This window comes from Pseudoliparis swirei, chromosome 12 (assembly GCF_029220125.1).
Source record: "Pseudoliparis swirei isolate HS2019 ecotype Mariana Trench chromosome 12, NWPU_hadal_v1, whole genome shotgun sequence".
Classification (NCBI taxonomy): domain Eukaryota; kingdom Metazoa; phylum Chordata; class Actinopteri; order Perciformes; family Liparidae; genus Pseudoliparis; species Pseudoliparis swirei.
The window spans coordinates 3,582,970-3,597,808 of NC_079399.1; positions in this window are offsets into that span (position 1 = coordinate 3,582,970).

The following is a 14,839-nucleotide window of genomic DNA, read 5'->3' on the forward strand; positions in this document are numbered from 1 at the left end:
CATCATAAACTTCCATGCAATCAAGACATGATTGGCGATGCGCCCCCTGCTGGCCAGTAGCGAGAATGCATGTTTTAAGACGCAACCAGAGGATTGGCATGATCATTTTGTACAGATTTGAACTATTTCACAGGATGAAATGGGACATTTTGGGCATCCCGTGGCTCCACGCTGCTGCTTTAGACCAGTCCTGATCCACAAAGTTTATCTAAAAATATAATCATCCAAATCAAGAGTTTTTTGCTTCTGCTTTTCCTCCCAAAAAGTTTCATTTTCTCAGAATATAAAATAAAAAATAAAACAGAAGGTGTCGCGTACAGATACCGCAGAGGCCAACACACACACACACACACACACAGACATGTTCACCGACACACACGTGCACACACTAACCGGTCCGACATGATTAAACAGATCGCCCCTTTGTGCCTTGATTGAGCCGAGAACTACAGGAAAGTGCCAGAGTTCACTCACTCTGTTAAAACATGGCCGCCGTCAACGTTGTTTTTTCTCGCTCACATGGAAACTACATTTATCAGACCTCTCATGAGCATTCGGGTCGAAAAAAACCACAAAAAAATGAATGAGTGTGATTATTTATGTGAAAAATAAACACTGAAACTGTATGCCTCAGTGGAAACGGGGTTGTTGTGGTTCCACCTCGTAGATTGTGGGATTTTTAACATGATACCGTACAATGTAATTTAATTTATGATGATAAATTATATACAGGCGTTACAGAAAAGTCTGAAAGGGACATTTGTCTTCGTTCTTGTCGTTTTAAATGTAAAGATATGGGTTATTGTTGTTACTTGAAACTGCACAGAGTGAGATTCACCCTTACAATTGTCTTTATTTTTATTTATTTATCAATTTATGTCATTAAATATATTTTTATTAGCTTGTCATTCCCTACACCATCACATCTATATTTGCCTATAATCTGTATAAGTGAGACATCACGCTGTAATATTGTAAAAGTGGTCCGGAATGAATGAGATGAGCAATGCTGCCCTCTAGTGGTGAGAGTCCGCCATGCAAGTTCATGACATTCAATTTTATCCCCATTTCCTATTTTGTAGAAAAGTTCAGGTCTAAAAAAAAAAGTGGATTAATAATAATAATTAAGATCAACAAAAAAATAAGCAGCTATAATTTTAATAATGTTTGATTAATATTGTATTTAATGCAAAAGTATGCTTTTTGTTCTGGTTCCAGCTTTTTTAACCTTTCTCTGGTAGAAAATGTGACCGTGGGGTCGTGACCCCGTTTGACCTGAACACATGTTGGGTCATCGACAATGACATACGCATCAGATGTAAACGACTCTTTTAGCATATTTTTTTCCATTTTTTTAATACTTGAATCACGGAATAATAATCTGAAGGCGTAATTACATTTTGAATAATCACATTATGCATGTAATTTTAAATAATTGACACAGTAGATGGCATTAAACTAGAAAATGAACATGTGGTTTTCTTCTCTCCTCGTGGCATATTTAATATTCCCTCGTGATAATTGTGTAGAAGAGCAGCTGATTTTTGTTTTTGTTGAGGAAAGTATTATTTGGGCTTTAAAAAAAAGAATTAAAAACAATGCAAATTAGAGAAAAATACATGAAAATCATTTTCTTTTTTTGTGGGTTTCTCCTCTGCAGATGAAGCAGATGAATTATGAATAAAAGTATTAAACCGATTTATACCTCATCTGCACCAGACTTCATTGACCACAAGGCAGCAAATGGAAGAGAGAGTGTTTTACATTTATTTTTCTCTTTCTCTATATTGTATATATATTAGGGCTGTCAATCGATTAAAAAAATTAACTAATTAATTAATTTCATTAATCGCGATTAAAAGTTTTTTTTCCTTCTTTTTAAAGACAAAACTTCACACAGAGCTGTGTTTCAAAGAGGCTCCTACCTATAAAGTTCCAGCGAGGTATTTAATATCGTGGATGATAAATTGTTTCTTCAGTGAAACATCCAGATTAGTAAAAAAAAAAAAAGTATATTGAGACCCCATTGGTCCTGTCATCTTTAACATGAACAGCAGCAGAACCAGTGGCCTTGGTAACTGACTGACATTCAAATATGTCACGTTAACCCTCTGGAGGCTGGGGGCATTTTATACATTTTACAAAAAAATGTAAATTCACCTTTTAAAGGCGTTTGCATGTGACACATACCCACGTGTTCTACATCAAACATTCCAGAACAATCTCAGCTCTATTCAATGAGGCTCAGTTGTCCTGGTGCCGTGTGCTCTGCTCTCTGACTGACAGGCTGCTAAATGAGCCTAACCTGAGGTGGGAGGTCCTTTGTGATTTACTGAGTGTTCATTGGTTGTTTTTTTCGCTAAATGTTGACAGACAAACGGATTGACCAATCAGGGTGAAGGTTTCGTGTGACGAGTTCTTTCCGCGCCGCGTCACCCGACACGTCGCCCCTCCGTTCCTCTGTGTATCAGAGGGGGAGACGGGAGGAAGGAGAAGCAGGAGGAAACACGACTGATTCATCCACGAGTTAAACTGATTTCTGCTCTTTATTTTCGCGGAGAAATAATTGTTTTAAAAGCGGAAACAGTGTTAAACCGTACTGCCGCGGTTTGACACTCGGTTTGAGTGTAAAAACTTCAACGAACACCGGAAGTAAACAAAGTTGCGTTAATTGCGTTAAAATATTTTAGTGCGTTAACGCGGCCAAATTAATCGCATAGATTAACGCGTTAACGCTGACAGCCCTAATATATATATTACAAAAATCCAGATCTATGATATTGCCCGCATGACATCATTATGCACACAGATAGATGGATAGATAGATGGATGGATGGATAGATAGATAGATGGATAGATGGATGGATGATAGGTAGATAAGTAGATAGATAGATGGATGATAGGTAGATAGGTAGATAGATAGATGGATGGATGATAGGTAGATAGGTAGATAGATAGATAGATGGATGGATGATAGGTAGATAAGTAGATAGATAGATAGATTGATAGATAAATGGATGGATGATCGGTAGGTATGTATATAGATAGATAGATAGATAGATGGATGGATTGATGATGGATGATAGGTAGGTATATAGATAGATATACATGAAAAGTGCCCAATATATACAATATAATAAATGTAAGAAAATGAATGAATCCATTCTAAGATCTCAGCTAAACATCTATAACGTATTTCTCAGTTGACACAAAGGCTTATCTATAAATAAAGCATATTTATCTTTGTAAATATAACAGCTTGAAGCGTGCCAGCTGGACGTTGACCACACACTGCTGATAACTTCACTGAGCTTGGAACGCTTCAGCTCTCCAGATAATTACCAACAATCACACCTGAGATGCTTCCAACGACAGGCTGTGGTCTGACCTCAGGGGTGGGTGCTCAGAGTAATGGAGGGGCAACACAACCCCACATCCACTAACAACCACGACACCTGCTGATTAAAGGTATGCGCAATTATTTGACTTCATTGTGAACAACCAGGTTTTTGTCTCCAGTCTTGTCCAATTATATTTTTGTTTTCATTCTCCAGATTCTCTGCGCTCTTTTGTTTGAGGGGAGGTCGTAATTTCTCTATCGGAAAATCGGAGGTTGAAAGAGACGTTTCCCAGCAGCTTCTCCCTGTGGTGTGTTCGCAGGTCGCTGCTCGCCACTCGCCACTAACACACAAAATGGTTCTTTAGAGAACCCTGGTTTGAAAGGTTCTTTGTGGAACCAAAAATTGTTCTTCTATGGCATCACTCTGAAGAACAATTTTCGGTTCCAGATGGCATCTTAATTTTTTCTGTGTGCACGCTTTAAAAATACCCCGGTATATATATATATATATATATATATATATTTGTTTATATATATGTATATATATACTATATATATACGATATATATATATATATATACTATATATATATATATAGTATCTGCTTCTTCTTTTCTCTCTTTTGCTTGCGCCCAGGGTCCAAAGGGCCAACAACACAACAGGGGGTAGTTGCAGCATCTGTCCACCAGGATGAACACGTTGTGTTTCTGGTCTCAACTCCTCAGAGTCCCATTGAAACTTCCTCTGTTGCCCTGACAAGCTCTTTCATGAATGCACCAACCGTTCTTTTGACACCTCACACCTCCGGCTCCATCGGCCTCCAATCAACACCTCAAGAACTCGCCGCGAGTCCCTTTTAACCTTCGGCGGGCCCCGTCCGTATTGTCACGCCGTCCACTTTTCACTCCGGGACTGAAAGGTGAGATATCTCGTTGATAATCGACGACTTCATTCCTGACACAATCGATCCAAAGCTGTGAAGAAAGACGACGTCAAGAATGAGAAAAATCAATCTCGGAGATACGGTCATTTTCTGTTCCTCCGGGCATTCGTGAGATCAAGACTTCTTTCTTCGTTCCCCCTGATTGCCCGTGTCACTCAAGAAGGCTGTGGAGTCACACAGGTGTCAAACACACGGCCCGCGGGCCAAATCCGGCCCGCCACATCATTTCATGTGGCCCCTGACAACTTGAAAGACTTATAATCACCTTTTCTTCAAGAAATGTAAGAAAAATATCCCGTGCTTTTATTTTGAAGGTTTCAAATTAAATGGATTTATGTTATAATATTAGAGAACATTTCTTATGTACGATACTTCTACACTCAAATAAACAAATACAGAGTTATTTAACAATATGTCGGGTGGTAGTTTCTATGTTTCTATGTTTCAGTGACAACCTTTTGAGGGAATCATGATGCTGATGTGGTCCCCGGTGAAATGAGTTTGACAGCCCGGCACTAAGAGATAATAATGATCAAATAATGACTTTCATGGCTTCAGTCCCTCTGGGTGTGATACATTTAGGTAAAAATATACGGCGAGAGACGTACATTTGAAAAATAAGTTTCCTTCTGCACATCATCTCGTCTAAATGATGGGAAGCCGTTATTATTAACATTATATAACATTACAGGCAACAGGCATGAGGCCATATGGGGTTTTAGAAATACTGAGTATCACCACCCAGAGTACAGTCTTCATTTCAATTGAATTTATTTGGCTAACTTCCCCAATAGAATTTGGATGTATTTAGACTTTTTCTCCCTGATGTAATCAAATTGGAATATAATTATCCTGAAAATACAGAAAAATGAGCCATAAAGTTCATCGCTTTGTTAGTAGAAAGTAAAACCCTGAGAATAAGCTCTCCATTGAGCGAGGCCGTTGTTCTGCACGTCCACCAACCGGAAAAAAAAGTGTCTGCTGGAAAAAATGTATGGGAATGGACATTTAAAAAAATAAACTTACATCGAGTCCACACATAAATGTATGCTGAGCCAGCAAAGAGGATTAAAGATGATGTATCATGTCGGAGTTAAATTATGGAACAAACGATAACATAAATATAAGAGTGCAACTCATTTTGGGTTTTCAGATTGTTTTGAGGATTACGAGTGAATTCTATTTATTTCTCTTTAATGTCTCGTTATCTTGAGGATTATTTAATTCACACGACTGTCGGATATAAATAAATACGTGTTACACCTTATGTTGTGGACTCGATTGTATTTCTTTACTCATTGTATTGAGACGAAATAAACCATTCACTGTGGTCACTGCCTTGTGTCTATGTGTTGTTTCCTCTGGATATTTAGTATTGTTGTTGTGTTTTATTTTGATCTTTATTAATCAGCGGCCATCTTGTTCCTGCTTGTTCTCTGGAGGTTCAGGAACAACCCCTCTCTGTTGTTTGTAGGTATAAATCAGGATTTGGGTTTAAATGAACTCTTTCTGCAGAACGCCATGAAGGAAAACTCCAAAAAGAAGGGAACGTGGTTTCTGAGGGTCAGGGGTCACCACCTGGCTTTTAAATTAATGTTTTGGCCACCAGAAGTGAAATAAAGGGGGTGGAGCTATATAAAGCACTTTGTGTTGTTGCCTGAATCACATTTGAGGGGGTCCTTCTTCTTCTTCTTCTCCTTCTCCTCCTCCTCCTCCTTCTTCTTCTTCTTCTTCTTGTTCTTCTTCTTCTTCTTCTTCTTCAGTAATAAAAAGTAGCATTAGTTGTTCATTCTTCTTCTTCCTCCTCTTTCTTCTTCTTCTCCCTCCTCCTTTCTCCTCCTCTTTCATCTTCTTCTTCCTCCTCATTCTCTTCCTCCTCCTCCTCCCTTTTCCTTCTTCTTCTTCTCCCTCCTCCTCTTTCATCTTCTTCGTCCTCCTCATTCTCTTCCTCCTCCTCCCTTTTCCTTCTTCTTCTTCATCCTCCTCCCTCCTCCTCCTTCGTCATCTCCTTCTTCCTCCTTCTTCTTTTTCTTCAGTAATAAAAAGTAGCATTAGTTGTTCATTCTTCTTCTTCCTCCTCCCTTTTCCTTCTTCTTTCCTTCCTCCTCCTCCTTCTTCTTCCTCCTCCCTCCTCCATCCTCCTCCTTCGTCTTCTTCTTCCTTCTTCTTTTTCTTCTTGTTTTTCAGAAATAAAAAGTAGCATTAGTTGTTCATTCTTCTTCTTCCTTCTCCCTCCTCCTTTCTCCTCCTCTTTCATCTTCTTCTTCCTCCTCATTCTCTTCCTCCTCCTCCCTTTTCCTTCTTCTTCATCTTCTTCTTCCTCCTTCTTCTTTTCTTCAGTAATAAAAAGTAGCAATAGTTGTTCATTCTTCTTCTTCCTCCTCCTACTTCTTCTTCTTCCTCCTCCTCCTTCCTTTTCCTTCTTCTTCTTCCTCTTCTTTTAAACCTTTTAAATATGGAGGTGGATCCACTGGTGACGTAACGCTGGCTTTAGTGATGTAGAGTCTCCTCAACTTGTGAGTGACGCCACCCTTCAGACCGTGGAGCTGCCCTCGCGACGCGCATTCCGCTGGTTCCACGGGAACGTCGCGCGCCTCCGCGCCTCCAGACCGGCTGCGCGCGAGGACAGGTGGACGTGACGGCGGCGCGGGGCACATCACTTTCTACTTTTTCCTCCAAGACGGATCGTTTATTACTCTCTTGATACCATTATTTTATGTATTGTTACGGTCTGCTGCTCTTCAGAGATGGACGTCTCCTCCTCCACGCTGTCGTCCGCCGCGGACATCGGCGCCGGTTTTTATCTGCTGTTCGTTGGTGAGTTAAAAAGCTTCAATTAAACTACATGAACAATTAGGCAATTAATAGTTGCATGTCTGGATTGTGAGAGTTGCAAACGGGATTTTTTGTAAAGGTCAAAATTATACTTAATCCCATTTTTACGCACGTTTGGTTGCTCGATGAGCGTCTTGGAGAGGAGAAGTCTCTCAGTGTTCTGCCTCTGCACAAGCGTTCACACGACACGTGAGTCCTGGTTAAGGTTATTATGGGATGCCCTCCAAATGGCGTTTCATATAAGACACGGTGCTGTGTGTATAGTCCGTGTAATGGGGTTCACATGAGCTCTCAATGCGCATCCAGGCGGTTTGCAGTGAGATGAATTAACTGGCGTGGAGACGCAGCCTCGTGACGCAGCTGGATTCCTGCTGCAAGTGCAGGAGGGCTCTAATTGAACGCAGCCAATTAGTAATCAGCATTGGGATGTGACACACACACACACACACACACACACACACACACACACACACACACACACACACACACACACACACACACACACACACACACACACACACACACACACATACATGAACTGTATGGAACAACGCCGTGTTTATATGTGGCCCAAACAGACAACATCTGACCCTGATCAGGCACGTGCACAGATAGAGCCCTAGTGGTGCTCAAGCTCCTCCCCTTTGCCCTGGATGAGTAAAGTGCCCTTTTTGCTGGAGACACTTTTTTTTCATTCATCAGTATTTAAGAATAAAAGTTACTCTCTCTGTCATCAAGTCCCCCCAAATGTGTTTTAATATCCGACGGGGCATTTATTTGAGTTCTAGTGAGAATTTCGCCCCGACATGCTCCGCGGCGCTCACGAGCCCCCCCCCTCCCGCCGCGCTCCTCCCTCCTTCTCCTCCACTTCCTCCTCCGCGCAGTGCTCCTCGCGCCACCAAACGGGTGCACCTCCTTCTCCTCTGACCCGCAGCACCAGACAAACAGGTCATGTCGGTGTTTGTCCCCTGACGTTGTTTTGTGATAAATCAACCACAACATTAGCGCTGCTGAAAACATGACTTCACAACTGGTCCGACGTTTCCTAAAAAAATAAACAAAAACTCACGAAATTCGTGATTTCAAAGCCTTCCAGCTGTTTACTGACGTTAGTTATGTTTAGAGAATAGAGAGAGAGAGAGAGATCATTCTTATTCCGTTCTATTTAACGGGCTAGGATTTGCGTGGCCAGACTGAAAATAAAATCATAAGGCCTCTCTGGTATTGTTCAGAGGGCCGGGCCAAATGTGGAGGTGGGCCGTATCCGGCCCGCGGGCCTTAGTTTGAGGACCACTGCTCTTGGCTGTTGTCTATTAATATCTCTCATTTTGAAAATGAGGTCAGAGGGCAGTACGGATCGTGTCAGACCAGGAGGGCAATAGTGGCTGGCATGACGCCCATTAGCCAATCAGAACGCTTGTACTGTTGTTGCTATATAATAATTTGTCTTTATTCATAAAGAAAATGTAAGCTAGCGGTCTGATGCTGCCAGAGGAAACGCAGGTCGAGGACAGCTTCATCAGTGTATTGCTGCTTATGCTTCAACTCTGTCCGAATTTTCTTTTGGCATTGGGTGCCCTTTTTTTTGGTTTGAGCACCTGCCCCCCAAAATGTCTGTGCACGTGCCTGACCCTGATACATAAATTTAAAATCCCATCATGCACTACGGCCTTCTCAGCGTGGAGTGGGTTGTATTCCTGTCCCGCTCTGAAGGAAAACTTTAGTTAAAAAAACACCAAACGGCTCGAACTCTCTTCTTTTACTTTAGATCTACATCTTCCCGAAACTGACCGTAAATCGTCCGGCGCCGGCTCCGGGACGACTTAAGTGACCCGCCCTCTTCCAGTTCCAGCTGGCCGATAATCACCTTTCACAAGAATCGCTCTGAAAGAGAATCAATGGGGACACCTCCGAGTGACCGCCACTGCTTCGGTTCATGGGGAAAGAGGAGTTTTAGACAAAAAGGCACCATCTTTATAAAAGTGGTTATCGGCCAGCTTGAAGAGGGCGGGTCACTTAAGTCGTCCCGAAGCCGGCGCCGTCCGGTTTACGGTCAGTTTGGGGACGATGGAGATCTAAAGTAAAAGAAGTTTTGAGGTCAATTCTATCACATTTGATTAGAAACCTTCCACATGAGTGACACAGACCTGGTGATAATGGCACGAAATTCCTTATTTTAAAGAGAAAGTCCCGTTGGCTTACAAGCTCTCTACCGGGTGGACAAGATGAGTCACCGTCGGTTTGATTGCGAGAGCTTAGAACTAGAGATGCTCCGATCAGGTTTTTTGGTGCCGATCACTGAAATCAGTATCTGCCGATCCGATAATACCGATCACCGATCACTGTGTCGATTGAAGCATTCTATTTATTGTGTAGCACTATTTATGAAAAGAATTATTCTTAACAACATTGGTTTTGTATTTTCAGAATTTACAATTTAAATTTAAATTTAGTACATAAAAATTGTTTGATTGCCAGTGTAGGGGATTTATGTATGGAACACATCTGCATCAGTCGTTTCCTGGAACTCTTGGGGAAATCTATATACAGGACTTCAAATAATCAGAAATGTGCTTTTTAACATACAAAAGTCTGACCTTTATTTTTATAAACTCTTCCTTGGTACAGTAAAAATGTTTTAATGTTAGCATCATTTAAGCTAAATCTCAGAAACGATCTATAAAGATACAAAATCAGTTCATTGTTTACTTTTATTTGTTAGTGTATGATTTGTCGACATCTTATTTTGAAAAACGGATGTTTTTTCACGCGGTTCTTTCCGCTAACTTTGCGAAACCGGATGTTGTGTCACGTGAATCCTTCCGCCAACTTTATCAAAACCCTCGCGCACTCCCGATCAAATGCATGAACAGTGAACATCAGTCTATAGGGGCACAGAAATGTAAGTGTCGGCTGAGTTGACCACGGAGATCCGAGTGTCGGCTGAGTTGACCGCAGTTCGGCGGGACGGGGACGCCGCTCGGTGCGTGAGGATCCCCTCGTGGTCCTCTTCACTCTGCGGCCCTCGCCGGGCGCATCGTCTCCGTTGCGGTTCGCCGCGATTGAAACGTCTCTGATAGTTCTCGCCGATTTTATGTCATCTGATCGGCCAAGTTTGATCGGCCGTTTTGAGAATGCCGATCAAAACCGATAATGGGAATATCGGCCGATATGGATCGGCGCCGATCAGATCGGAGCATCCCTACTTAGAACACGTCGTAATTATTCATCGGCCGTTAAAAGACCAACTGGTTCATCTCGAAGAGAGTGAGCGTAGAGAGTGCTTCTCGTATTTGTATAGGCTAACACGGAGGTTAGCGTCTCGCACTGGTTCCTGTCACACCACAAAAAAAGGCCCACGGATTGTTCAGATTTTCGTAGATCACGACCTCCGTGGTAAACACATGTTTTTATACGGACACGTCGGATTCAACAACAAGACTTTTAGGATTTTTCAGGTTATAAATGAACGGCACCTGGGGTATAAACTCCCCCAAAGTGGTATAAACTCCCCCAAAGGGGTATTTACGGATGTATTTTATATATCGTATGCAAAACATTAAAATACATTTTTAGTTGGTGTTAACCACAGACCTTTTTTTCTTCTTCTGGCATCGAACCCAAAACCACCACAAGGAGTTTTTTTAGGACTGATTTCTGCTGCAACTCCAAAGTGGACGCTCCAATTAGAGGTGAAGAGCCTCAAGCTAACGAATTATCTTTAACTCCTTGAACACAGAGTCCTATAATTACTCTGCATGCTAATCGTTTGCTACTTTCCCAGCGTTGCCGATGGTGGTAGTTGCCTCCTGAAGGCATATGAGTTGGTGCCTGGAAACTGGCATCTGAGTTTGTGAGGTGTTAGAAATTAAATGTATTTTGCTTCGGAAACTCCTGGTTGGGTTAAGTGGTAGGAAACAGTCAACGTGTTAAAGGTCAGGAGAAAAGAACGATTTTATCTCGTACTGCAGCCTTTACGGCTAATGTAGTGGCAGTGTTGGTTCCCCCTGAAGTTCTTCTCTATGCATTACTAATGGCCACGTGGGCCGAGGTGAGAGCAGCTATGACATTTAAAAACCTCCTAATAAGAGCATTCAATTCCCATCAGTCACTTTTTTCTCAGGGGGTGCTGTGATATAATGCTGTTGTCTCCGTATGAGTGGTAGTATGAGATATTTACCCATTTATTATTCCAAACAGCAAAAAAGGAACCAGTGTTGGTTGTTCGGAACAGTTATGGGGAAACAATTATGTTTAAACTGTGCTGGGGAACGCATTGAAACCCCTTGAAATGCATTGAAATGCTTTGAAACTCATTGAAACCCCATGAAATGCTTTGAAACCCATTGAAACCCCATGTAATGCATTTAAACCATTTGAAACTCCTTGAAAATCCCCTTGAAATGCATTGAAACCTCTTGAAACACATTGAAATGCTTTGAAACCCCTTGAAACGTATGGGAACGCATTGAAACCCCTTGAAACGCATTGAAATGCTTTGAAACCCCTTGAAACTTATGGGAACATATTGAAACCCCTTGAAACGCATTGAAATGCTTTGAAACCCCTTGAAACTTATGGGAACATATTGAAACCCCTTGAAACGCATTGAAATGCTTTGAAACTCATTGAAACGCATTGAAACACATTGAAATGCTTTGAAACTCCTTGAAACCCCTTGAAACACATTGAAATGCTTTGAAACTCATTGAAACCCCATGAAATGCTTTGAAACCCCTTGAAACACATTGAAATGCTTTTAAATGCATTGAAACCCCATGAAATGCTTTGAAACACATTGAAATGCTTTGAAACGCATTGAAACCCCATGAAATGCTTTGAAACCCCTTGAAACACATTGAAATGCTTTGAAACGCATTGAAACCCCATGAAATGCTTTGAAACCCCTCGAAATACATTGAAATGCTTTGAAACGCATGGGAACGCATTGAAACCTTCGAAACAGTTCTTACTGGAATTAGTGTTTGGGTAAATAAAGGTCCTCTGAACACATATCTGAACGCAATGGTGAGTGCCGACGCATCCCTAGCGGACGACCTGAACTCATTTTATGCACGGTTTGAGGCTAGCAACAACAGCGCTAGCTCGCCGGCTAACAACAACACCGTTAGCGTAGCCGAGGTGAGTTCTACCGCTGGGGATGAACACACACTCTCTGTGACCGAGCACAGTGTGAGGAGGGCTCTGTTGAGGGTGAACACCAGGAAAGCTGCAGGTCCAGATGGCATATCTGGGCGAGTACTGAAGACCTGTGCTAACCAGCTAGCTCCAGTGTTCACCACAATATTCAACCTCTCCCTGGCTGAGTCCGTGGTCCCCGCCTGCTTCAAGAGATCCACTATTGTCCCTGTGCCCAAGAATGCTTCTCCAGCATGTATGAATGACTACCGACCGGTGGCCCTCACCTCGGTGGTCATGAAATGCTGAGAGGCTGATAAAGGACTACATCTGCGCCTTCCTCCTTCCTCCATGGACCCGCTGCAGTTTGCTTATCGCCCAAACAGATCCACGGATGATGCTGTCTCCCAGGTACTGCACACCACACTCTCTCATCTGGACAGCCAGAGGGGGGGCTATGTGAGACTGCTGTTCATTGATTATAGTTCAGCTTTCAACACCATAGTCCCCTCCAGACTGGCGGCAAGCTGATTGAGCTGGGACTGAACACCCCCTGTGTGCTTGGATCCTGGACTTCCTGACCGCCAGGCCACAGGTGGTCAGGGTGGGCAGACACCTCAAACCCCTCACCCTGAACACAGGATCCCCCAGGGTTGCGTCCTCAGCCCCTACTGTACTCCCTGTACACACATGACTGTGTGGCCAGGTTCAGCTCAACACCATCATCAAGTTTGCGGATGACACAGTGGTGGTGGGCCTGATCTCCGACAACGGCGAGAAGGCCTACCTGGAGGAAGTTGCTGATCTGTCACTCTGGTGCCAGGACAACAGCCTCATCATGAATGTCACCAAAACTAAGGAGCTGATTGTGGACTTTAGGAGGGTACAACAACAGAGGACGTACTCACCACTGGGGATTAACGGGACTACTGTGGAGAGGGTGAGCGGGTATAAATACCTGGGAGTCCACATCACCGAGGATCTGACATGGTCAACGAACACAGACACTCTGGTGAGAAAGGCAAGGCAGCGCCTCTACCACCTCAGGCAGCTGAGGAAATTTAAAGTTTCCCAGAGGATCCTTCAGTCCTTCTACTCTGGAGCTGTAGAGGCGTCCTGACAGGAAGCATCACAGCCTGGTTTGGCAACTGCTCCGCTCAGGACAGGAAGGCTCTGCAGAGAGTAGTGCGTTCGGCTGAGCGCACTATTGGAACTACACTCCCACCCTGCAGGACTTGTACACCAGGAGGTGCAGAACCAGAGCCGGCAGGATCATGAAGGATCCTCACCACCCCAACAACAGACTGTTTCAGCTGCTGCGGTCAGGCAGGCGCCTCCGTAGTCACGCTGCAAGAACAGAGAGACTGAGACGGAGTTTCTTTCCTCAGGCCATCAGGACTGTGAACTCCGACCTCACCAGGACCCCCACATAGACCCACACAACTGCCCCTCTTAGGCACACACACACACACACACACACTTACTGTAAATATTGTGTTGTTTTTTATTGTAAATAGTGTGTACTTGTTGCCCTTGCACATTCCTGCTGAGCATTGCCACTTTCATTTCACTGCACACCCTGTGTGTGTATGTGACAAATAAAACATCTTGAATCTTGAATCTTGAATATCTGTGCATCGAATTGATCGTCAATCTCCCTCCCCCTCCCTCTCTCCCTCCCCCTCCCCCTCCCGTCCTTCTCAGCCGTCTTCTCCATCATAGGAAACCTGCTGGTCCTCGTCATGGCGGTCAAAAGGTCGTCGCGGCTGAAGCCTCCGGAGCTGCCGAGCGTGAACCTGGCGGTGACGGACCTGGGCGCGGCCGTCACCGTGTACCCTCTGGCCGCGGCGTCCGCCTGGAGGCACCGCTGGCTCGGGGGGGGGGATGCCACCTGCGTCTACTACGCCGTGGCGGGCTTCTTCTTCGGCATCGCCAGCATCATGAGCCTGACCGCCTTGGCCATCGTGCGTTTTGTCGTGTCGCTCAATCTGCAGTCGCCCAGTGAGTCACCCGAAGGCTGGGGGAACGCCGATAAGAGAACGCTGCCTGTCACTCAATGCCCCAACGCCATTATTCAAGGGGTAACGCCTTATATAAGAGCGAGGGATATTTCAGAATTAACCTTGAAAATAACAGATCTACTTTGGTTGCTTCTACTTAATATTTCCAGCATTAGTATTTAAAATGGTCTCAAAGTAGATGAAGTATGTGTACATTCAGATTTGTATTCCTTTGGTCACCGTCTGTGTCTCTGAGTGGCGGATGGATCTACATAGTCGCGAAATATTTCGATCTTTTATCATTCGGTCGTTTGGCATTTTGAGAAATAAGCTTCTTTTCTTTTTCGCTGTCTTGCCAAAGATTATACGAGTAGAATGATTCCATTCTCATGTTTGTCCAGTACATGCATGGCTATGGCCAGTTAGCGTAGCTTAGCATAGAGACTGAAAACATATGGAAACAGTTAGCGCAGCTCTGTGAAAAGATAACTCCCTGCTTCTCATGTTTGTCCAGTACATGCATGACTATGGCCAGTTAGCATAGCTTAGCATAAAGACTGAAAACATATGGAAACAGTTAGC